Here is a 24,150-nt window from a genome sequence, read left to right on the forward strand (position 1 = left end):
TGTATGCTTCTTCATTTGGAAGATTTTCCCTTAAACATAATTCCTAATATCATCTCTCTCTGTTTTGTTTATGCAAGCACCCTTAAGAGGAATAAGGCAAATAAGAATGAGGGGGGAAAAAAAAAAGTAGATATTGAGATATTGACATTCAAAAGAAGTAAATATTCCATAAGAGATTAAAAGAGGCAAGAAGAGAAAACAATGGGAATTTAAGCTCTTAGTAAAATCTGAAAGCTGGTCTGAACATATAGTTAACAAAGATGCACAGCTTACAGCACCAAAGTTATAAAACATGCTTAAGCATTTTGAAGGAGGCTCAAATCCTTCTATTTCAGGTATGGCCTTATTTATAACAAAGAGAAGAAGCTAGGTAGGAGCTTTTCCAGAGTATGTCCTTCTGCCACTGACTGCTGCTGGGATTCTTTCAAATTCCTCTGTGGCACAGCCACCAGCTGTCTTAGCACAATAAAAATACCTACTTTGCTATGGAGAAGCAACACAGATGGAATTAAAATAAGAAAATAAAATATTATTTTGCAGGGAAAGGATGGAAATATTTCAAGGGTTATTGCTGAAGGGCATTTTTCCATTCAAAATCAGAAGGAAAATATTTGTAGGAAATCTAAGGCTTGTAATTCCCACTGGGACATGTGACATGGGAGCTGATGTTTCTCTCAAAATGTCAAGATTACTGGCATTTTCCACAAAGTTCCCAATTCAACAGAAGCCATGACTCTACCCAAAGGCAAGACAGTGCTGTTATTCTCACTAGTACCTGAAAACAGCTGTGCCATATCACTCAAAATCCTACTTTGTGTGCCTGGTGGCAATAGTGGATGTCAAGACTGGAATACAGGAACGCAATAAAAATTAAGGAACTCCTCTTTGGAGTATTTTCCCATTGTCCAGTGATTTATGACTTCGGAAATTCCTGAGCCAAAATGTTAACTTTGTAATTGTTCCTTCTGTGTGTTTTACCTCCATGAATTTGTCTCCTTGCTTTATTATCCATAACATCATGTGGAAAGTTGTTCCTCAGTTACCCAGCATGAAGCTGTATTGTCTTTTGTTTGTCTGGGACCTGGTATCTACAAGTTTTGCACAGTAAATGAAAGTCAAGACAGCGTTTTCTCATTCTCCTATGGGAGCCAGAAACCACAGGACCATACTGACCACATGTGGTTCTCCTGCTGCTCAAACAATCCCCCTTCCAAAAACATCACCTCCCAGGCATATTAGCTTGCCACAGCTTGGGGAGGGAAGTAGTTGAAGTCAAAGGACATATAAGCATTTCAGGAGTTCTGATGCAAATGCACATTCATTTTAAGGAATATATGAAGTGAATAAGACAGGAATGACACAATATATCAAGAATTATGTACAGCAAGAAATAGCCTATATGGAGTGTTTTGAACTGACTCGAAGGATACTGGAGAGGCACAGCACTGGGGCAGAATATTTTACAACTTTGTGTTTGGAAGATTTCCTTTTCTCCACAGCACACTCCTTTTCAAGAGCATGGAGGGTTCCTTCTCTGTATCAGCCATCTTCCTGCTCATGGTCTTTTCCTCTAGGCAAGTGACTAACTCCTTCCTTCTTTTATAACCTCTTGTTAGAGCTCCCTGTTGCTCAATATCATCACATGATCATTGCATAATTGCTTTTACTCCCAGGTTATCTCAACCTCATTCTAATCTTGGGTGCCCAAAGACAATCACTGCTTTTTTCACTCTGAAATTTAACCTACTATTAATAAGACAAATCAACATAGTAGGTAAGTAAGCCTCCATTCAGAATTGACACTTGTAGTTTAACAGTGGTATGGGAAGAGTCCCAAATGGCATCTAAGAGAATTTGCTAGCTGAAGATTTTGCAAATCATTGTAAGTACTAAGCATTTAGATATTTTTGACCACTCTACTAATCCATTGTCTTCTGTATTTTGGAAGCTAGAAAAGCTGTCAGAGAAGCAGTGTATAAAGGCAGCTCTTACAATTTGCATTTACTTAAGTAATAGAATTATTCAGAGTCCACTTTTAATTCTGTGTTTCTTTCTTAACATAAGAAAGCAATAAGAGAGATAATTCTGAAATACTAAAAAGTCTGAAAGAGAATATGAGGTGTAATGAAAATAAAAGAAAATGAAGCATGCTGCTATTAGATTTTTGAATAGCCTTCTAATCAAAGATGTTAAAAATCGTTAAAAATGTCTGGGCTCAGAGATGGGAGGACTGAAAGGACTCATTCAGCAGCCTGGCAGAGTGCAAGCTCATCTAAAATAAAGAAATAGAACAAGATTTGATAACATGCAAGGGGATTAAAATAAAGTACTTTTATCAGAGATATCTTCTAAAATGTGTGATTTGCTTAGTTTAACAACTTCTTTGAAACCATGATATAAATGTCAAGGACTGTGGAGATTTCACAGAATCTTTTACCTTAAAAGCCAGTGACAAATGCCCATGTCACTCTAGCTCTTTCTTTGTTCTCCACTCATTACTACATGCCATCTAAGTGCCTTTCTGTAATGTGTTTACTAGGGAATGGTAATTTGCCAAATGTAATTCATTTCCTTCCTCTTACCCTCAAGGACTGTCATCTTTAGGCAGAGTTTTCTTATAAGTTCATATGTTCTTACACGTCACTCTTTATAGCCAGTAGTCTTGGGAACAAATTCAACATAAATAGGGCAAGAAGTCTTTCACTCCTCATGTACATCCTATCATAGAAGTAGTATGCACTTTTCATGGAAAAGATCCAGCAGGAGTAGGACGACATCTAGTCCGTGGAACATCAGGAACATCAGATTGCCTTCAGGACAAACCTAGCACTTGTTGCCCAACCACAACTTAAATACATGGATGGATTTTTGCACCCTTTCAAAATGATCTAAACTTTCAGAGAGAGGAACTAACGTTCTTCTAGGATGGCATCAGCCTGGCAGAATTTGGTAGATTGGAACTGAATAAACTGTCTAGTCTTCACAAAAGAGTTTCAGCACTGAAACACAAGGAAGCAAAAACTGCTTGGAAAGAAAGTAATATTCACACCTTGAAAACATCCACTACTGCTTTCTGTGATGTGGTCAAAGGGACTAGAGGAATTGAAATAATTTCTATACCTTAAATTATGTCCAAGGTAAGCAGGAGTGAAGGATAACCAGTGTAGTCAACATTTAGAATTATTGGGGTTATTTGTTTCTGTGGTTTTGGAGTTAACAATAACCCAGCATTGCATGCAACTCAGTGATCTCGATCAAGAACAGAGGATGTATTTTCCTCATTAGCTGGTGGTAAACATGGTAAACAAAATGTACACACTGACATAAGTGCTTATTTAAATATAACAAGCTAGTATATAATGATAATATTCCCATCTGCAGTTTGTGAGCTAGCTTTGGACCTGCTCACAGAATATTCCTAATATTCAGAGTTAGGGCTTGTCTACAAGACAAAAATGTGGAGAGCAAAAGGCACCAGAAAAATAGTATTAGCTGAGATTCCTCATGTAATCTTTTGACACTGAATAGCACACAGTAGCTTCATCCAAATAAACAACTAGCTTTTACTTCACTGCAGTTCATAGCTGCTTCATTAGAAGAATTCATGTGTGAGTTTGGATTTGGGGCAAATGCCTGCATTCCTCTGGATCTTATGCATTACAAAAGTGTTCTACTGTAAAACAAGGCACGCATCCTACTTCAAATGGCCTCCAAGCCCTGTTATCATTAGAGCAATATTTTCCAGTGCCTATTGGGCTGGAAAAACATTGCCACTTATTCAGAAACATACGCAAAGAAGTCCAGCCTTGCAGTGAGAGCTTTCCTGGAGCATAATGTGCACCTTGAATTATATTTTATACCTACTGGGCATTTGCTTTGCAATTAATAATTTTCGGGCATATTTGAAATTAAAACAGTGATGGTGGTAGTTAGAAGTATTCATTATACAGGGATGGTTCTTTGCTGCAAGATAGTTTTGTTACTAGGTTTACATTGGTGAACTCTCTTCCAGGAGAAAAGAATAACTGATTAAGCCAACACTTTATATTCTGTTGATAAAAACATACTGAAAGTCAAGGAAGCTGCTGCTGAAATTGTAAGAACTTTCTGTGTGGTTTATATTGACACAATATTGACTCCAAGTGTGTAAACTGGTGCTGTAGGTGTTCTGTATCCAGTAGCCCACATGGCTCCATTGAAATTCTGGTCCCTTAGATCACATATGTCTCAGACATCAGGGACCTTCAATGAATTGGTCATCTGCCTTCCTTTTATACCCAGTGTAGAGAAAGAGGCACTCTTAAAGTGAGTCATCTGACCTAGGTAAGACATCTGCTTTTGAGGAGATTAATGTCACTGTAAAACATCCTTTTCTTTCTGGAGAAAAGGTCTATATAGGAATTTTTTAATTTTTTTTTTCTTTTTTTTTTATAACTAGCATAGCTATGGACAGATACATTTTTTATCTTATTGAGATGAACCCAACTTTTTTGTCCAGGATGCATAAAATAAAAACAGTAGGAACCATTATAGTTCTGCTCCCCATCTATGTCTATTTTTCATGCTGAGCAACCTCAATTTCTCTTCAACATAGGGATCACCAGTATAAAAACAAATAACAGAAGGATTCATTTCAAAAGTATCAGGTAATGCTTTCTAACCTGTCTGTAAGACTTCCCAGGCTCAAAGGTTTTGACACCATGTACACTCATTTTATGTACACCAGAAGTTTCACTGACAAAAAATTCAGGGTCTTTTCCTTAAATCAGTATTGATTTATTACAAATTCACACAGCAAAAATGGAATTAAGAATACAGTAAAGGAGACCTGATGCACCAAATCTGTGCATAAGTGCAGAGAAGAGCAGAGAACAAGCACTCCCAAGATAACCTTACCATATTGAAGCCAGTTTACTATGACTTCTTATGCTCACAGGGGCTCATTTGTTGTATAACCATGTGTGTATTTTAGCAATGCTAGAGCTTCTTTACAGCACTGCCTCATCTTTAATGGTAACAGTAATGCAGGGGCTGGATCTACATGGTCTTTTACTAAGGACTGCTTTTATTTTCTCTATCATATTCCTAGTAGTAGGACAACAATTATTTCAAGAAGAAAGGGATTTTATTATTTTTAAGAATGATCAATCTCAAACTAAAATCTTAAAAGTAAAAATTACACATATTTGACACCCAAATGTTCCTATAGACATTGAACCTCCATGCCTACCTTTTATCAGTTTAGGTAAAGACTTTCAAAACCCAAATCCTCTAAAATAAGCTTTGTGCAAAAGGACAGCATTGTTTACTTATTTTTAAGTTGGGCGGAGAAATGATTCAGAGCAGCCCTGCAGAGAAGGACTTTGGGGTGCTGGTTGATGAGAAACTGAACATGAGCCGGCAGTGTGTGCTTGCAGCCCAGAAAGCCAACCGTATCCTGGGCTGCATCAAAAGGAGCGTGACCAGCAGGTCGAAGGAGGTGAAACTGCCCCTTTACTCTGCTCTTGTGAGACCTCACTTGGAGTACTGTGTACAGTTCTGGTGTCCTCAACATAAAAAGGACATGGAGCTGTTGGAGCAAGCCCAGAGGAGGGCCATGAGGCTGATAAGGGGGCTGCAGCACCTCCCGTATGAAGACAGGCTGAGAGAGTTGGGGCTGTTCAGCCTGGAGAAGAGCAGGCTGTGTGGAGACCTCATAGCAGCCTTCCAGTATCTGAAGGGGGTCTACAAGGCTGCTGGGGAGGGACTCTTCCTTAGGGACTATAGTGGTAGGACAAGGGGCAATGGGTTCAAGCTTAAACAGGGGAAGTTTAGGTTAGATATAAGGAAGAAGTTCTTTACTGTGAGGGTGGTGAGGCACTGGAATGGGTTGCCCAAGGAAGTTGTGGATGCTCCATCCCCGGCGGTGTTCAAAGCCAGGTTGGATGGAGCCTTGGGTGACATGGTTTAGTGTGAGGTGTCCTTGCCCATGGCAGGGGGGTTGGAACTAGATGATCTTAAGGTCCTTTCCAACTCTAGGTGTTCTATGATTCTATGATTCTATTTACTGAACTTCTACAGTCATCTGACACATCCTTACATGTATAGAAAATACATTTCTTAAAGATTAGAGCAGTTTATTGATTGTTGACTCTGAGGGTGCAATCTTTTAGTATTATTATTATTCATCATCTCAGCACTGGGAGCAATTATTTTCACATTTTATTTTTCTAGAAACTGAATTTTTTTTTCTGAAGACACATAATCAGTTTGTTTCCCTCTCCAGAATTATTCTGAAGGATTCTGGGGATGATAGTCATTCACTTGATGAAGGAATTAGTCATAAATAGTCTGTAATTTATAAATAATATCATTATTGTTTTACTGTAATTATTACTGTGATTATTGTTGTTGTTATTATTATTATTATCAGAGAAAGAGAATCGTGATATTGAAATAAGAAGTTCTGCAGTGTATTACTCTGAAACCATGCAAGTCCCTGAGGCTAGGGAGAGATCTAAAGACACAAGATATAGGATACTAATTACAGAATATGTAGTCCTGAGGCAATGCAGGGCAAATCACTTAGGCGAGCTGTAGAGAAAGTGTCAATGCCTGTAGTAGCACAAATAAGTCCTAAAGGCATTTGAGATAATACACATCCATGTCAACTGGTTAAAAGTTAGAGGCAGAAAATGCCTTTTATGATAAATCTTAAAATAAAGTGAGTTCATCCCACAGGTGGGGAAGGCGGCTGACACTGAACCTGTAGGAAGCTGTGGCCAAATGAATGCATTAACTTTTGAAACTTTTCCAGAGCACAGTCTTATTGCTGGCATTTACTTTTGATGACAGGCTGGAAAGCACAAACAGCAGGGCCTCATTAACATGCACACATTGTAATTAAAAAAAAAATAAAGATGAAAAACACATGGAACGTCTCGTCTTCAGAGCAAGGAGTTAACAGCGAAGCACTGCTGATCGAGATCCTACTCAATTTACCAATACTTCCTAAGGCAAAAATGATATTGTACGATTGGCAAGATAAACAACTAGGCATGCAACATTTTTGACTTTTACTGTGAGGCCGCATACCTGCTAATACAGCAAAGTCAATTTCTCATTTAGGGTTCACAGAATTATAGCTGAGCAGTGAGTATTGTATACCAAGCACTGCTAACAACTTCAGAAAACTCATGCATTCTGTTAGCATACCAAATAAAAGACAACCTAAAGGGGTAACATACTGTCACCCTCTTAATTAAATATGCATTTCTATTTCCCAGTCTCTATAGTCAGCTATATATCTGCATCTGCAATGTGATTTTGCATGCAGAGCCAACAGAAATAATACTCAGGAATTATGAATGTAGTAATAACTCTAGCAACTGCCTTCTGCAAACTCCTCATGTGAATCATCACACTGAATCCAAGGAGACTGCTTTCACAAGGACTATTCTTACAATTATGTGGTTTCACAATTTGTTGTCAGAGTGCTATAATTTATGCAGCAAATGCATTACATGGTGTTTTCTTTAAAAACCATGTGGATTCTCTCTTTCTGTTTTACCATTTTTTCAGGTGTTGATCTACCCAGAAGAACAGTAGTCATCATGACTCAGTATGGTTTTTTTAGAAACTAATAACCTGTCTGAAATGGACACTTTATACAATTTCACTGACATGAGACACGTAGCCATGGAATTTCCCAGTGTGTGAGTTGTCTTTGGAGCCTTCAAAGGAATGTCTGAATCTTTATGTGATAAAAATGTGAGCTCTGAACATACTTGTTTTGGTATTAGGTCTGAAATTGCAGCAGTCAATTCCAGAGTGCTCTCATATTGGGAAATTGTTGTTTGGGGTTTTTTTTTTAATACAATTTTAAATGAGAAAAATACTGGGAAATAAATGAAGAGTGCAGAGAGACAGAGACAGAGAAAGCCTTCTTGTACTTAAACTAAATGTAACTTGTCAGGGTTATATTCATGTATGCACTGTGTTGGAGAAGACAGCATTAGGAGATATTTTCACAGCTCAAAAATGAAAAAGACCTGAAGGTCAGTCTGAATTTACAAAAGTTGAAAAAGACAAAGAAATCTGCTGGTAGCTCAGAGCACATCAAGAGCAGGAAGAAGTAGCTTTATGCACTCCTCCCTTTTGAAGGCAATTACATCTAGAAGTTCTGCAAAGAAAAAGCCCCTGGGTTTCCCTTTCTGCCTGTGACATGGCAAACTTCACATTTCAAAGTGCAGGAAAAAATGCCCTCAAGTTCTCTGATTTCAAAGAAACTTTAGATATTTCTGAGTTTTGCATTAGTTTGTGCTTTTCTCCTTTTCTTTCTGTAGATCCACAATAACTCAGTAATGACCATATTGCAAGTTGGAGACTAACACAGGGCACAGCTAGGCAAAATGCCTTAAACAGTCAAGCCCAAAAAGGTTGCAAACGGCAGAGACAACTGCTTTTGACTGCTTTCGAGGAGCTTGTGCTTAGTACTTTATACAGTAAAGTATGCAGTATGCATACTTTACAGTACTTTACAGGGATGTTTCAGAGCTGTGTGTTGTAAATGGGACATCTGCTTTGCAGCCCTCCCTTTGGGCACAAGAAGGGGAGACTTCGGCAAAGCAGTTTAAAAAGCCTTTCATTACAGCCAAGAGTTTTCAATTCCCTTCTAAAAGCATCCTTCTCTGAGCTTGCATATGCCACATATCCCCAAAAGGTTAGGAGATCAATGAGAGGCCGCTCCGTACGTTCAAATACTATTTCCTTGTCCTTCAGACCATTCCATCCATATTTGAATACAAGGCATGGGTAGAGGTTAACCGCTGCATCTCGTCAGCAAATAATCTTTAAATTCCTCCTAAGAAACTTTTTTTTGTATAAAACAGTAGTATATTCTGTGTTTTTCCCACCAATGTGCCATGGTGCGTTTCAGCATATCCTTTGGTCTAGGAACTCACAGCAAGACACCACTTTCCCATAGTTTACCTATGACATTTCATCAGTTGAAAAGCCTCTTTCAGAGCTTTTTTTCCTGAGAGCAATAACACACGATGTACCCCATGCACAGAAATCAACGTTTAAAAGCCCCTGTTTCATTATTTTGCCTTATTTCCTGTCCTGATTGAGCCAGCAGGGCAAAGGGCAGGGAGCCTGATGGCCTGCGATTATGGGCAGACCCGAGACAGCAGCAGTGATGAAGCTGTTCAGAGGATGTTGCTAAAGAATGAATATTTATGATTTCTTATCCTGTAACCTATTTCAAAGCATAAAGCCACGCAGCACAATAATGCTCTGGGCTTGGCAAAATCCACAAAGCAATAAAAATCATTTATTCTGTAGGGGGGGGAGACCTGTGTGAAGGTAATTGAAGGGAGATTTTGACCATGTCTTTGATACTGACTCCGACTTAACTCTAAATCTGAGGGCTAAACTATGTCTGCAGATTTCCCTATCATAAATAACCAACAGACCTGGGTGGACGTAGATAAGAATAGAATCTATCCCATGATGGGAAGTTTGGAAAGTAGATTGATTTCCTGAGAGAAAAACATATAGAAAATCACCTTTATGTTTTCATCAGTGCATTTTGAATTTTAGTTAGGAATAGTTTAGTTTAGAAGAAAACCTTTTAAAAATATTGAAAATACCTTTTATTTAAAATGTTTCTGGAGGTTTTTTGAGTCTCAAGTACTTAGATTACAAGGATGCTTTTGTAGCAAAATGTTCAATTTCATCCCTAGAATCACTTGTCATCGAAATGCAACAAATCAAAACTGGTCATGCTTTTTTCCAGGCACCTCTAGTCTCAGTTTTCAAGACCACCATCCAAAATGATATTCAAGGAGTCCTATTCAGAAGCAAATCAAATGCCTCGCATGGGAATTTTATATCTCAGAGACAGGTGTTAAAGGAGATGTCCAAAATAGTTTGGATGAGTTGCTGTCTGGAAATAACTCTTTTCTGCACCTCTGAAAGAAGCCTACAGTGACTGAGTCATTCTTTGGTGTTTCTCAGTGTTCACCTCTGCAGTGTTAGATGTACCTCGGTACAGGCACAGCTATTTCAGCCAAGTACGTGTTTCAGGCTGAGAAAACAAAATCCAAACATCTTTCCACCTGACTCTCCCTCATGGCTTATTCCACTCCAGTTTTTGAAAGATCTGCAGGCAGTCTTGGTCTCAGCATGAAGTGGAGTGATGGCTACCATCTTCTTCACAGTCAAGCCAGAGGTGGAGATACATCATAGAATCATATAATGATTAGAATGGTTAGGGTTGGAAAGGACCTCAAGATCATTTAGATCCAATGACTTCACAGTACGAGAAGGGAACAGGGAAACCAAATTCCAGTGTCTTCCTCATTCCATTCTCCGGGAGCATGTGGAGTGAACTGGGCATTAAGAAGTAATTATTCCCAGCAGTTGTTGGCAAGGAGAGGTGTTGATAATTTCATGTACTGCTTGGTAGCCAGCTCATTCGTGAATATACTCATTTATTTGTTGCCTACTCAGGGAGGTTTTTGTGGATCCTCCTCTAAACCATCAAGTTCTCTCCATCAACTCTAAGTTCAGGACCACAATACCTTTGGCCTTTTTTGGACTACCTGCTTAAGTGTTTTTCAGCATCCCTGTTTCCTAGGTAAAAAATTATGGGATTGCTCCTTGTCAGCCCAGTGGTAGCACTGCAGCAAGGGTCAATAAGCTGGTTGGGCTTTGTTCACACAACTCACCTTTGCAGCTTTCTCTCTTAAAATTTTTAATCCACTTCAGCTCCCCTAGAGAGTCTTTAACATAAATCTTGCCTTTGGGGTTGGCTACTTTGTGCACCTGGGTGCCACAAAAGATGGAATTGAGTTGAGTTCTTGAAATTTAACAAACGAGACTTGGGGGACATGCCTCCTCTGAGCACCTGTATATACTCGGATGACACCGCACATTTGAATCTTAGCAGCCTGGAATTTTGCCCCTTCCCTTGTGCCTGGAGGATATATTTCACCTGACCTTCATCAAGGAAAGTGAGAAGGGAATGCAGTGACTAGCAAATTTAAGATTGTTTTCTCCCCAGTTTGCTTTTCAGATGAATCAGCTTTTATCCCTGCAGTCTGTGTGTGTGTGATTGAAGACTGGGCTTCCAAAACACAAGCAAAATACAGAGCTACACAAGGAAGAGAGCAACATGGCAACAATGCTTATAAAATTATCCTAACCAATCCAAACTAAATTTGTGCATTTGGATCTGGCAGATGGGTCATAATAACATAACCTATCATCTCAGTCTGCCTGGACATTCACAAGATGTAAACCTGGTTTAAAAAAAACCCAAACCAAACAAACAAAAACGAAAGGAAAAAAACCCATCCTCTTTTCAGAAATGAAAGCTGCTTCCAGATTAATATTCTTTCCCTTCTCTCTTCTCTTGCCACATTGCATGACATTTCATGCTGTCCTGGCTCTGCTCCTCACCACCCACGAAACAAGAGATTAAATTCATTGGCTTCAGACTCCCCATGAATCCGTATGAGTTATCAGGCAGCTCCAGCTACCCCTTCTGCATTATTTTTCACTGGAGCTTTGGCTTGCTAGAGGAACAGTAAATCTTCAGTTCATTTCTCTCCACATCCTTTTGTTGCTTGCAGGGTCAGAGGGAACCTCTAGCCCTACCAAACAGAAACTACTCTCAAGATGACAAATGCTTAAGGCATGAGCACTCCCACAGACTCTCAGGTGTTATATTGTAGTAGTGACTGGATCAGCCAGGATACCAATAAGACAGTGCAGACTTCTGGCTGCTCATGCAGGTGAAAAAAAAAGAATAGGTGGTTCTAACAAAAAGCCTGCTTTATTGATCTGTGTACACTCCTTGATAGTAATTACCTGTGAAATGCCTCAGATTCCTATAATAAAGTCTGTTCATTCTTTTGCAGTAACAGAAAGGCACATCCCTCCCTGCATTTCGAGCACCAAGGCAGCAATTCCAGAACAAGAAGCTTTTAATGCAAGTATAAAAAAAAGGCTCTCAATGTATATTGGGAATAACATTTCAAACAGTCACTTGCTTATATCCAAAGTGAACTGAGAATAGCTTAAAACTGGAATGTCTTATTCATGTCTGCTGCAGTTCTCAAAGCCATCCAACCCAAACCAGGGCATCTCAGCTCAGTTTCATTTGTGTGCTACACTGTCCTGAGGCATTCATAAAAATGAAATTTGGTCACAGGTGTACCTCTCTAAATCAAATTTCTATGATACCACCGTTCCATATCCCAGTCAAAAAGAGACAATCTGTGCCAGCTGCACTCACCTGAAGAAATGGAGAGAGTAATAAGAGAAATGTCATTTTCTAGTTGTGATGGCTATTTACAAAACAAGAGTTACTGAGGATCCACTGGCACCATGTTTTTGTGGCCACATACCTTCACTGCACAAATCCCTGTTAACACCTGCATGCACATTTGTAGCACTACTTTCCGTACTGTGTCAATGCTAAACAACTATGCTTCTTGACAGAGTTTGTAAAGCTTCCTGGGAAATTAAATTGCTTCACCAGGTCACTAAATGGAAAGGATAGGCAGGAAGTCATTCAAGTACAAATGTTGGTCATTCAAGACTTTTACATATATATGCATTGCTAAATCGAATTCCTAGCAGCGGGAGGAAAGTCCTTGCATATAGGTGCCCCCATTTATTCCCAGTAGTGGATATGACCTCCTTTAGAGGTTGCAAGAGCTTTCCCTTCAACATGTACTTAAACAGAGAGCAAACACCCCCAACAGAATATAGCTGTGCTTCAAGGCAGCAAAACTATGTCAATCAACAAACTATCACTGAAGTATGAAATATTTCAGCGTAAATAAAAATAGATCATATAAGATCTAGGCTTCTCCTGTCCTTTATACTGTAATGCCTGGCTCCTAAATCTCTTCCTTTCTTTGCTGCAGGAAAACTTTTCTAAACAGAACCAGTCAAGAACCTGGCCCTGTCTCTGTAGGCATTCTCTTCCTTAGAGACAGAGAGAAAGCAACTGATAGGAAAAAATCCTTAAGAGTTCAAGAAGAGCAACCTCTCATAGCAGTCAACAGCAGTTCCAGAAACACATCCTAAATTTCCAATGCTGTTTATAAAGTCCAGAAAACAAATTTCTGCCTGCAATTATCTCCTTCGTTGGCAACAAAGGTCAAAAGAAAGTTTTTATAGAATGCTGCCCATGTTTTTTTACTTGATTTCTTTCCTTGTGCAGAGAGTATACATCTTGAAAAACATATTTTAGTGGTGATGGTTATACACCTCACATTGTTTCGGTTTATAAACCTCCATTAGGATGGCATAAAATATCATGAAAAGAAATCCAGAGTGTCCTTTCTAAATTGTTCAGTTTTGGGGTTTTTGTGAAACTGATGCCTAGCAGTACCTTCATGCATCACAGATGCTATAGTATGTAAACTATCTGTGTGTTCAGAGTGGTAGAGAATCTCCCTTTAAAACAGCACATTCACAGTTAGCCAAAACCAACCTCCACCATCCACTGTATTTGCACATGTTTATAGCATATTAGATCAGGCCTAATAATTAAGCATAGGACTGTAGCAGAGGTAGAGGTATCCCACTTCCATGTAATTCTTTTCTGAAAAGTCATTTGTGATATCAGATTAAGCTAATCCACACCTTCTCCCTGGTGCCAGCTGGGAGCTGCTGGCTATAGCATTCAAGTGGGTACAAGATGAACTCAGTCGAAAACTTCAGATTTAGCCATAACTTACTGAGTGAAAGACATTTCAGCTGGATTAGGTTCACCCAGAATGCATGGGCACTAATGAGACCACAAGGTAAGAGCTGAGGGTATGTGGTTGGTTTTTAGCAGGTATGGGCAGGGGTCAGCCCTTTGGTAGTGGTGTGAATTTAGATCACCTGAAACTTTTCGTGCACCTTCACCATAATGAAAATTAATGGCAAAACTCTACTCCAAAGGAGAGTAATTGGGTGTAAAATCAATGTGTTTGGATGACTAAGAAAATAGGGTTTTGTTTTGATTCATCTTTAATTAGATGAGAGACAAATATTGCATCACATGCTGTTAGGGCTCAATACCAGGCAATCAGCAATATAAAGTTCAACGTTATTTACATTTGTTTTCTCTCCCCCTCACTCTCTAATTCATTCTGGTCTTCCCACTCATTACATAGTCACATACAGAAGTGTTCTCAGTTTATTAAAATGCAAAGGAAATTTCTGCATTTATTCTTTACACAAACACCTACTAAAATCTTAAGATTTGCCCAACTCAGAATTATGGTTTATCCCTCAATATCGTTATTCATCGTCGATGCAATGAGTCTCAAGTTGGCATTAGTCCAGCAACACGAGAGAAAACAGGTATCTGCCATCATTATTGCTGAAATGCAGGGTGCATCTTCTATTCCCACTGTAGTAGCCTATTTCAGATATGAAATACCTAAGATGGACATAAATTAATAATTTTTCCTTGGGATGCAGAGTCCAGAGTTAGTCAAAGCTCCATATAGCATCCCAAAACCAAATAATGAATTCCATTCAGGCAAAATTTCTTTAAGTGGGGACAAAATTATTTCACATTTTGTCTGCTAGGGTGTATTTTCTTACAAGCACATAAAACAAAGATGATTAAACAGCTTCCCCTGGACTGATGCCAGCAGTCTGGAAGAGAATCTCTCTGTGTGTTTCAGATACAAGTAGCAAATCTGTAATGTTATTAGAGACAGAATTATTACCCGGAATTGTTCCATAGAGAACATTAGTAGAAACAGCTTGGAAAACATTTTCCTGGGTGTAATAGTTGTCAGATTTCTTCATTATGTAGCCACTGAAACAAGAAAAAGGATGCTGTTTAGACTTGATTTTATCAAGAAATAAAATAATTCAGAAGCTTGTTGTACGAAATAATCTCGGGTTGAGAAGTGATGGGTTATATCTGTTCAAGAAAATCCAACAATAAAAACACAGGTCGGTATCTAAGACAGCTTGGAATAACCAAATGCTGAAAAGCTAAAGAAACTTCATAGTAAAATCAGATGGACAAAGGCACACAGAAAACCTTGAAAATGGACTTTCTTCATATCAAAGGAGCTTACATGTTCAGGAGTCTGTATTCCCCAATGAATAAAAACCTTGGATGAAAAGCTGTATGATCCAGTAGATTATTCAGGAGCAAAGAAGTCTGAGAATAAGAAGGATACTAAAAATAAGAAAAGAATGGTAAAAAGCACAGAAATCTCTATGTTGGGCATCGAATCAGGCAAAGTTTTCCATGGTAATGACCAAAAAAAAAAATCAAACTGAATTCAGCTTTCTGAAATAGAGCAGAAAGAAAATCTGTCGAGCCTTTTTTTTTTTTTTTGTTTTTCTATTGAACAGGAACTCAAGAATACTAAAGAGACAGAGTAAAATATGTTGGTGTGGTCCAAAGCTAAATATACTTTGGTTATTTAGCTTTCAAGACTGACGATGTAGAATACTAATGCCTATTGAAACCAGATAATGAGAATGTATATTTAAAACTAGAAATTGTCACAACTGCAGTAGAGAAAAAGCTTACGGAACATAGGTCAGGTAGTGAGATATTTCCTCAGAATTGGTACTGAATTTGTAAATACCAAATAAAGAATTTTATCAAGTCCTTCTGCATAATTGAAGATAGCAAATGAGGTAACAATATTTAGGAAAGTGATGTGAGCAATTTTAGGTGTCTCAGTCTAAACTCCAACATAGCAACCTGGAGAACAGACTTGGAATGAATGGATAAGTGAAAACTTAGAGCTAGCTGAGGTGAAATGTATCATGGTTTATTAAGGACACTTCTTGACAGATTGACCTGTGAGTTTTCTTAGATGGTATTTGGCCAAATTAAGTGAAGTATATCTCATTTATCTGGATTTCAGTAAATATTTTTATGTTCTTCTGTAAGTATTAGTTAATCTGGCAAATACAGAAATTAATAAAGGAACCATAAGGAATATATTTTAAGCACATATGGTTTATTTTAACTATTTGTTCTTCAATGAATTTATAGTTTGTTAAAAGAGTGAGTAGGTGAAAAGCAGCACCTAGAAAGAGCAAAGGTTTGTTCCTTCTTTTGGAGGCAAATAGACATGCCTGAAGGTCAGTAGCTTTGAGAGACTGCCGTGAGTGATGGGCCAAGGAAGGAGAGAGACAATACACAGGGCTGGGAGCTGGAGCTCAAGGAAAGAAACTCAAATGTTCCCGTAAGGACAAGAGAGGACAGGTAGGTCTCAGAGGTGACAGAAGGAGTTTGATGAATGTCATCCAGAGATGACTGGGCAATTTGCTGCAACTCAGAAGTCATTGAGGTAGCTAAGGGTAAACACAGAAAGAGCTTTCTGCAAGAACCAAATGGGCAGGAGGAAAATATCAGTTAGCCCTTGTTTGCTACTATATCTTGCTTGGTACGTTGGGGTTTTTTCTGTTTTGGAAGTTAATTCTTCATATTCTAATTAAAGCCAATTTCTTTGAAAATTTGTGACCTTCTTGGAGCAGTTTGCAACAAGAAGGTCTCGCCTACCTCACCAAAGCTGTAGCTGACTCACGGTCCTATCATGCCAGGGAAGAGAATGGCATAAACAATAAATGAAAATGGGTAGGGAAGGATATTTAGGGATAAAGAGGTAACCAGTGCAGTTCACCAGGAGCCGTTTACATTAATGACCATAAAATACTGCAGTCCATGCTCATGAAATCCATCCCTGGTACAACATTGAACATAGCATCAAGGCAGGGAACGTTGAAGTATCATACAAAGAGAGAGACATGATTAAAGGAGCAGAAAATATAAAGGAATGAAGTAGTGAAAAATCAACTAGCAAAATCAATTCTGAGCTCTTAAGAAAAACAACATTAAATTGGGAGTTCTTCATGTAGTAACAGCAAAGAAGGATGATGTGAGTGATTTTGGACTCAGGAATAACTCAGTAATCTATGGCCAGTGTAACGTAAAAGTGACTCTATGATGTTTTAGAAGAGAGGTTTGTAGTAGAACAGTAAAACTGCTAGTATTTGCCCCACTGTACAAGGCATTGCTAAACCTTGCCTACAATATCAAGAACTTGTCTGATCCCCTACATCAAAAAAATATGAGGTCAAACCGAAAGAGACACAAAGAACATAGGGCTGAGTTTCTGCAGTTTGTGAGAAGAGTCTAAGCATGGCAAATTGAAGCCTGAGAAGGCAATTTGTTGTTTTCTAGAAATATAGGGGGCAAGCAAATGACAAGGATAAAAGAAAAGAAAGAAAAAAATTAACCAAGGGATAAGTCAAGTCTAGAAGTGAGAGTTGTGTCTAGAGTGTTCCTGCTAACAAATTTATGGAAATTAGAAGATTTCTAACAGCCATAGCAAAAAGTAGAACTTGTCTTCTATTAAACTGTTTCAACATCTTCCCCATCTTAGTGTAGGAGATAATGTGGAATTAATGTGGCAGGTGCTAAATTATACCTGCCTGAAAGTCTGAGGAGAGCAAAAGTGGTTTGGGTTGGGGTTTTTTTCCAAAATATCAGCACTACTGAAGAAAAATGTTAAATAAAAAGACTTCATAGAAACAATGAAAATGATGATTTGGAAAACACATGTAATTAAATATTCATACCTCTCTTTTCTCATGTGTTTTCCCAGGTGTTTTTGCTATAATGAGAAGCCTAACATTTGTATCCATGTCTGACCAAGCCTGTTATGTATCAGGTCTAATAGCAAGTGCAGTTATAAAATTCTGTAGTTTGCCTCTTATTTCTTTCTCATGTTCTTGACCAGCAGAACTAACATTCCCGTGTTCGTGTCCTCCAAAGGCAAGGCACACTCTTCAGCTGGACGTATATTTAAAATGTGAAGTCCTATCAAGAATCAGTGGTGATACTGCATGCCTGAGAGGATGAGGAAGAGAACTAACCACATGAAAAAGATGGTTGTCATGTTGCTTAATCAATAACTAGAAAGTCCTGAGATATTATGAAGATGGAACTATAAAAGAAACTATCCCAAATGGCCATGACTCTATTTAATGCCCAAGTAAAAGATTAGTGACTATCTAGGGCATGTCTGCATTTCATCACACTTTAAAATATGCTTTTTAAATTTCACTTATAGCATCATGGCCTAACAATATTTGATAAAAAATGTGTTGCCATCTTCAGACTGTCAAACCTGAATCTGCAGCATCAAACAGTACCACAAGCTTCATCTAAATTATGAATTGTACAACAAACCATGATTGATTCCTTAATTTACATTTTAATGGCACTACAAATAGCAATATTTACACCCTTTTTGGCATTGCACCTCATTTTGGCAGCACAGAGACTGATAAATAGCATTTCATGTCCATTACAAAGAACATAGATTGTTTACAATTTACTTAATCTCGACAGTTTAGATTTACATGAGCTGGATAGAGAATAAATTTATCTAAAATGTAATATTTGTTTTCTTCAGTAGTCTCATCTCCAGAGTTGTATTTGGGTCACAAAATTAAATAACAAGAAAAGAAAAAGTAAATTAAATCTTCTGGGACCAATCCTGCTGTTAGCTGCAGCAGAAACAGCACTGAATCCTTCGTGAGGAGATTAATATGCAAAATAGAAGAAAACAACAATATTTTATTGTTGATGTTTACTACTGAATGTTTATTTTTACTAGCTTGTGGAGACTGAGGATCCAAAAGGGTTAGTGGATACATAATAAAGGCCAACACTTCTGAATTTTTATATTAGTGATATTTACTTTGATCAAAGTTTTCAAGACAGCTCTTTTACAAAGTCAGAGAGTAAATGACATAATGCATAAGAGAAATGGGTAAAGAACTGATTAAAATACTTTCCTTTTGATTATACTAATAAATAAAGAAGTTTAAGCCTATTCTGATAATCTATTTTTCTTCTGCAGTACTTACTTTTCAATACTTTTTAGAAGATTCCTCATTTTTGAGATGCCAAGCATACATCAGCATGCCTTTTCATTAATGTGGCCCTGCTGTGATTTATCTAGAACTTTCACAAATGTTTAATGCTGAATTATCATTATAGAATTAGCAAATTCAAAGAATCCTTTATATTATGACATATTGCAAGTAGATGACCAGTGAATAAACATTTACTCAGAGATGTCAGCACTAAGTCAAGACAAGGTTAATGAAGTGCAGCCAGGGGTTGCAGACATGGTCACGTGGATTCAGCTGACATCTACTAAAGACAATTCTAAGAATGTTGTCGTAGAAATGCCCTAAGCACAGGTCCCTGGTCCTTGGAGACTATCCTGAAAAGCAGTACTATATGCCTCTCCTGTTCTGCATTCCTCCTTGGTCATCTGTTGTTAGCTATTTTCAGAGACAGGACACTGGGCAAGATGGACCTTTGCTTGGATTTATCACAGCTCCTGTTCTGATATATTTTTACATTGAAAGCCAAATGATACATGAAAGGTTGTTACTGGTGAAAAAGGGAGGATTCAATGGCAAGGACTCTTCCAAGGTTGTTCCTTGCCAAACAGAGCACTACAACCACCTATGCAGTTCCAAGAGCTTCTTTAATCTGCTATAGTCACTGAAATTTAGTAAGCATCTGAGCACCATGCTAAAGATCATTATTCACATAACAGAAAAAAAATATATAAAGCCTCTATTTTCTTTTTTCTAATCACCTCTGGTGCTATGAGGAGTCAACAGCTTAAGAGCAATTCAAGTGGAATTGAAACCCTTCTAGGCTAATGATCTTGCTTTCTTGTCCATTGTACTTTTCTATACTAGCCTCCCTAAAAGCTGTCCTTAAACTGGTCATCTCTCACTGAAAGACACTTGTCTGTGTGACATGAGCTCCATGGTTAATGTCCTTTTTTTTCCCCTTTAGGTTCTTCTTAGAGAAGAAGACTGCCAGTAACTAAACCTTCTCAAAAGCAGTCGCTTCCCAGTACTTCTCCATAGAAATTATCAGTTTCTTTTTATACTTTAAAATGTCTTTAATTTAAAATCACAATAGAGGAAAGTCATTCAAACATTTCCTTCCTCATGTAAAGTTTTAATAAAAGTCCTTCAACCCAATAGGAAATTTGGGGTTTCAAAGAAAGGCAGTTCTACCTACGGGATGAAAAGTCCTTGTATAACTCTGACTGCTGACCAAAGAAATACCTTCAGTTTATTGAACAGCCAGTAACACATAAGATTTTCTATATTGCTGCTTGATCCAAATTTTGGAACATCTGGAAGGGAGATAGTAACATGAAAAATAAAGATAAAAAACGTGCTTGTTACCTGGAACCAGTGTACTATATATTGGGCATTCAAAATGGGCAACAGTAATAACTCCTAGCAGGCTTGTATGTTGAAAGCACTGCCCAGACATCTATTAACTTTCATAACACCTAGCAGGCAAAAGGGTAAATACAGTTATTGCCATTTGACAGATAACATGAGAATAATCAGGTCCCAGCATACTGGAGACTGTGCAATGAGCAACAGATACAGTGAGTATAGACTAAGGACCCAAAGATCTATGTGCCAAATTGTGCTCATAGCAAGCCCATGAAACAGATAATTAGCAATCAGGTTGTAATAGCACTGACGTTGAGGGGTGCTGCTTATGTTGTAACTGGACTTCATAATATTATTTATATTACATTATTTAACTTCCATAACATCCCCTGTGGAGCCTTTCAAAACAGACCTTGCCTAGCACAGTGTTTGGAAACACCTGTAAGCTGACCTAAAGTCCTTTAGAGGACACTGCCTGAAGCTTGCTCTCAGCTAATCCATCAAGACTGTTATTTTCACATGCAAAATAAACATGTGCTTTACCAGTAGGGTTGATCAATCCTAAGCAAGTGTGCCAAACAATTTTTACCTGTCTGCTCAGATCATGGTATGTTGCCAAAGCTGAGATGACTGGATTAATGGGCTGCCAAAGAGCACAGCTGAACTCAGCTGCATTTTCAGCTGTTTGGCTCAATAAATATTGCTTTCACCCTCCTGGCTACCATGGAGTTGAGACTTGTATAGCTTTCTGTAGAATAAGACAATGCTGTGCTATGCCCTGTTATCATTACCAAGGCATGGCTTTAGAGATTTCTCCCCACTGAGTTGTATGGAGGGTAAGTATATTAAAAAAAAAAAACACCAAACAACGGACAGTTTCTCCTCTTTAAAGGTAATCAGAGAAAAAAAAATCCCACTGTCTATGAAACTCTCTCAAGCTCATTGATGTAGGGAAGAAGCAAGTGTGCAGATTTACACAGTGCTTTCACAGCTCAGCTCAATTCCACGCGAAGAACACCTTCCCTTCCTGGCCTGGCTGCCTACTGATAGTAAAAGAGAGAAAGATAGCAAGTGAGAATAAAACAACAACAATAAAAAAAAAAATTTGAATCGCCTATTAATTTAGTAATCCTATAAAAGTTGTCATCGTTTCTGTCTCTATGGACAGATAGGATTTGGTTTAGGTTCTCATTTTTATGGTTGTTTTTAAAGCATCACTTTTATTCAGTGTAGGTTTCCCAAATTCTCTAAATTCGTCACTATGGATGAGGTGCTGTTCTCTGTGTGTTGGCATAAATACATATAAAGTTTGAAGTATCAGTACAGAGCATTTAGCTTTATTGCTTTGGCTTTGCTCAACATTATCCAGCTACTCTGAAGTGCTGGACCTTGGCAGGTTTGCCACAACTGTTTATCACTTAAGCACACAACAGTACTTTAAACTTCTCTGCTTTCAACATATTCACATTTATGGCATTTGTAAAATACTATAATTCAGTTGACAATGGGACTTTATTGCCCAGAACAGACAGAATTTACCTCACATGAAACACAATAATTTTTACACTTTTTGCAAGTGTCTGATTTTCTGTGAATTTTTTTCCTTTTTTTCTTGATTATACAAATAGCAACACTTATTGTTAGGGAATAGAGGTAGGAAGTTGTATGCTTGGCAACATACTTCTTAGGTAATGCATTAGAAATTGTCATGTTTCTGCTTCAAAACATTATATTTATCTTTTCCTGTCTTTAAAAAGTAGCAGCAAGTACTAGCCCCTGGACTGGCTGATTTTTGTTATAGATGACAGCATATAATATGCAGAGAGTGCTGCAAAACCAGACCTTGAAACCTGTCCAAGCTCCAATGTGAAAATTTCAATGACTGGTCCTAGTGCAGTCAGTAGTTCTGACAAATACTGTTGTCTAGCTTGGTTCTACTAAGAAATGCTCAATGATAAATTGATATATTGTATAAAATGTATAAACATATATATGCGGTGGTACCAAGCCCTAAATATTTGTTCATTTAAAACATCAAAGAAATCAGATCTGTTCTGCACTGAGGTGAGGGCAGCAGAAGGGAAGGGAGCCCAACCAGGCTGGTTAGGGATGTGTGTTCATCAGTTTCTTGGCCAAGCAGCATGTGCTCGGAGCACAGGTGAGGCAGGGTCAAGTGTTGATGGACCTGGGGCCAAGCCATGGCTGGACACTTTCCCCTCCTAGTCTTTGCCCATCCGTCAGGGAAATGCACACAGAGGTTAGTTATAAAATCTATCGCGTGACTGATTTTCATAAAGGTCTTTCTGGCTAAAGTCAGGGGCACTTTCCCTCTTGTGTTCCCTGACTCTGTGGAGATCTAAATGCAGAGAGGACCCATTCCTTGTTCCTGCAGCCTCAGAGGCAGGACCAGCATGTCACGTTGCAACTCATGAGTGGACTCCTTGTTTCTTTTATTAATATAATTAACAATCTCATCAAAATGATGTCCTTCCTTGGCTCCAGAACAGCTGTTTTTCCTGGTTCTGTTGCATGCAAACTTCAAGCTTCTGCTGCACTGGTCTACACTGGTGTACAATTCATGTGCAGTCCCTTATCTCCACTTGTTTGAGACAGTAACTTGAACTATGCAATATATCTTTGCACCAAATAGTTTGTCTAAAGTATATTATTTTGGGGACCAATTTGGGGGACTGGAGCCTTCTGCCTGCAGCTCACTGCTGAGGGCAGCAGTCCTGCCCATCTCAGGGCACTCTGGGCTACAGCCTCCAGTTTGCTGTGTCGGGGGGGACAGACAGATGGCTGACATCTGCAGACACTCATCATGGGGGATGGCAGCGAGAGGAGGGTGGTAGCATTCCTTTCTGCTGTCCTGTGGATCAAGTAGCTGCACAGAGAAACAGAAACAGGATGCAATCCGGATATCAAAAGAAGACAGTAACATACAGGATCTTTTATCTGCCAGTTCTGAGACTGAAAAGTGTGAGGGAGGGATGTATATCCCTGTGGATCTAATCAGTAAGGATATACATGTCAAAAGGTGGTTAAAATCAGCATAATCGTATTTTCCTTTTGAATTTCTTATATTGACACTTGTGCTTTAAATAATGAAAACGCTCATCTTCTAGAATTCAAGGAAGTGCATTACAAAAATCAACCTGCCGAGCAGAAACTTGCTGCCATTGGTACTTTTTTTCTTTATTAGCAACTACAGCTCATAAAAAATATAAAAAAATAAAACTTCTCATAATAACCTCAATGAAAACATATGGAACATGTACTTTGGACAGACACCCAACACATGCCTTGCTGGTTCCATCATTGTCATTCAGTGAATGTGATATGGAAAGTCAGTGGAAATGAGCTTTTCCCTCGTTTGGACTAATTTCTGTCTTGTAGCTGGGTTCTCTGCTTCTTCATCAAATAGCAAAACTCCTTGAAGTAACCAGATAACTCTCTTCTTATGTTACATCAGAACATGGTGAGAGTTCCTATTGGCCCTACGAAACTCTAATTTAAAATCTAAAAGCTCTCTCTTGTTTACCCATAATTTACATTGTAATGTGTGCAACAAAGCTAGAAAGTCCCGGAGGGCAATGCTGTCCCTCCTGTCAGTTTGGATACATTCTCATAGATCTTGTGAGTCTCCGGGATTTCACAGTTACACTGCTTACCCCAAGGCAAATAAAAAAAAGAAATAAAAACCAACAGGAAACAGAGAAATCTCACACTGTCTGTGACTTCAGAACAACCTTGTCTCTTATGTGGACCTTTTTGATTTTTAGTGACACCGTGCAGACATGTCAGACCTTGGCTGAGCCTTCCTCTGCCCAGCACCAGAATAGTCCCTTTACAGGAAAACTGAGTAATGCTGCAGGAGGTTGTCCTGTA

This window comes from Strigops habroptila, chromosome 3 (assembly GCF_004027225.2).
Source record: "Strigops habroptila isolate Jane chromosome 3, bStrHab1.2.pri, whole genome shotgun sequence".
In the NCBI taxonomy this organism is placed as follows: domain Eukaryota; kingdom Metazoa; phylum Chordata; class Aves; order Psittaciformes; family Psittacidae; genus Strigops; species Strigops habroptila.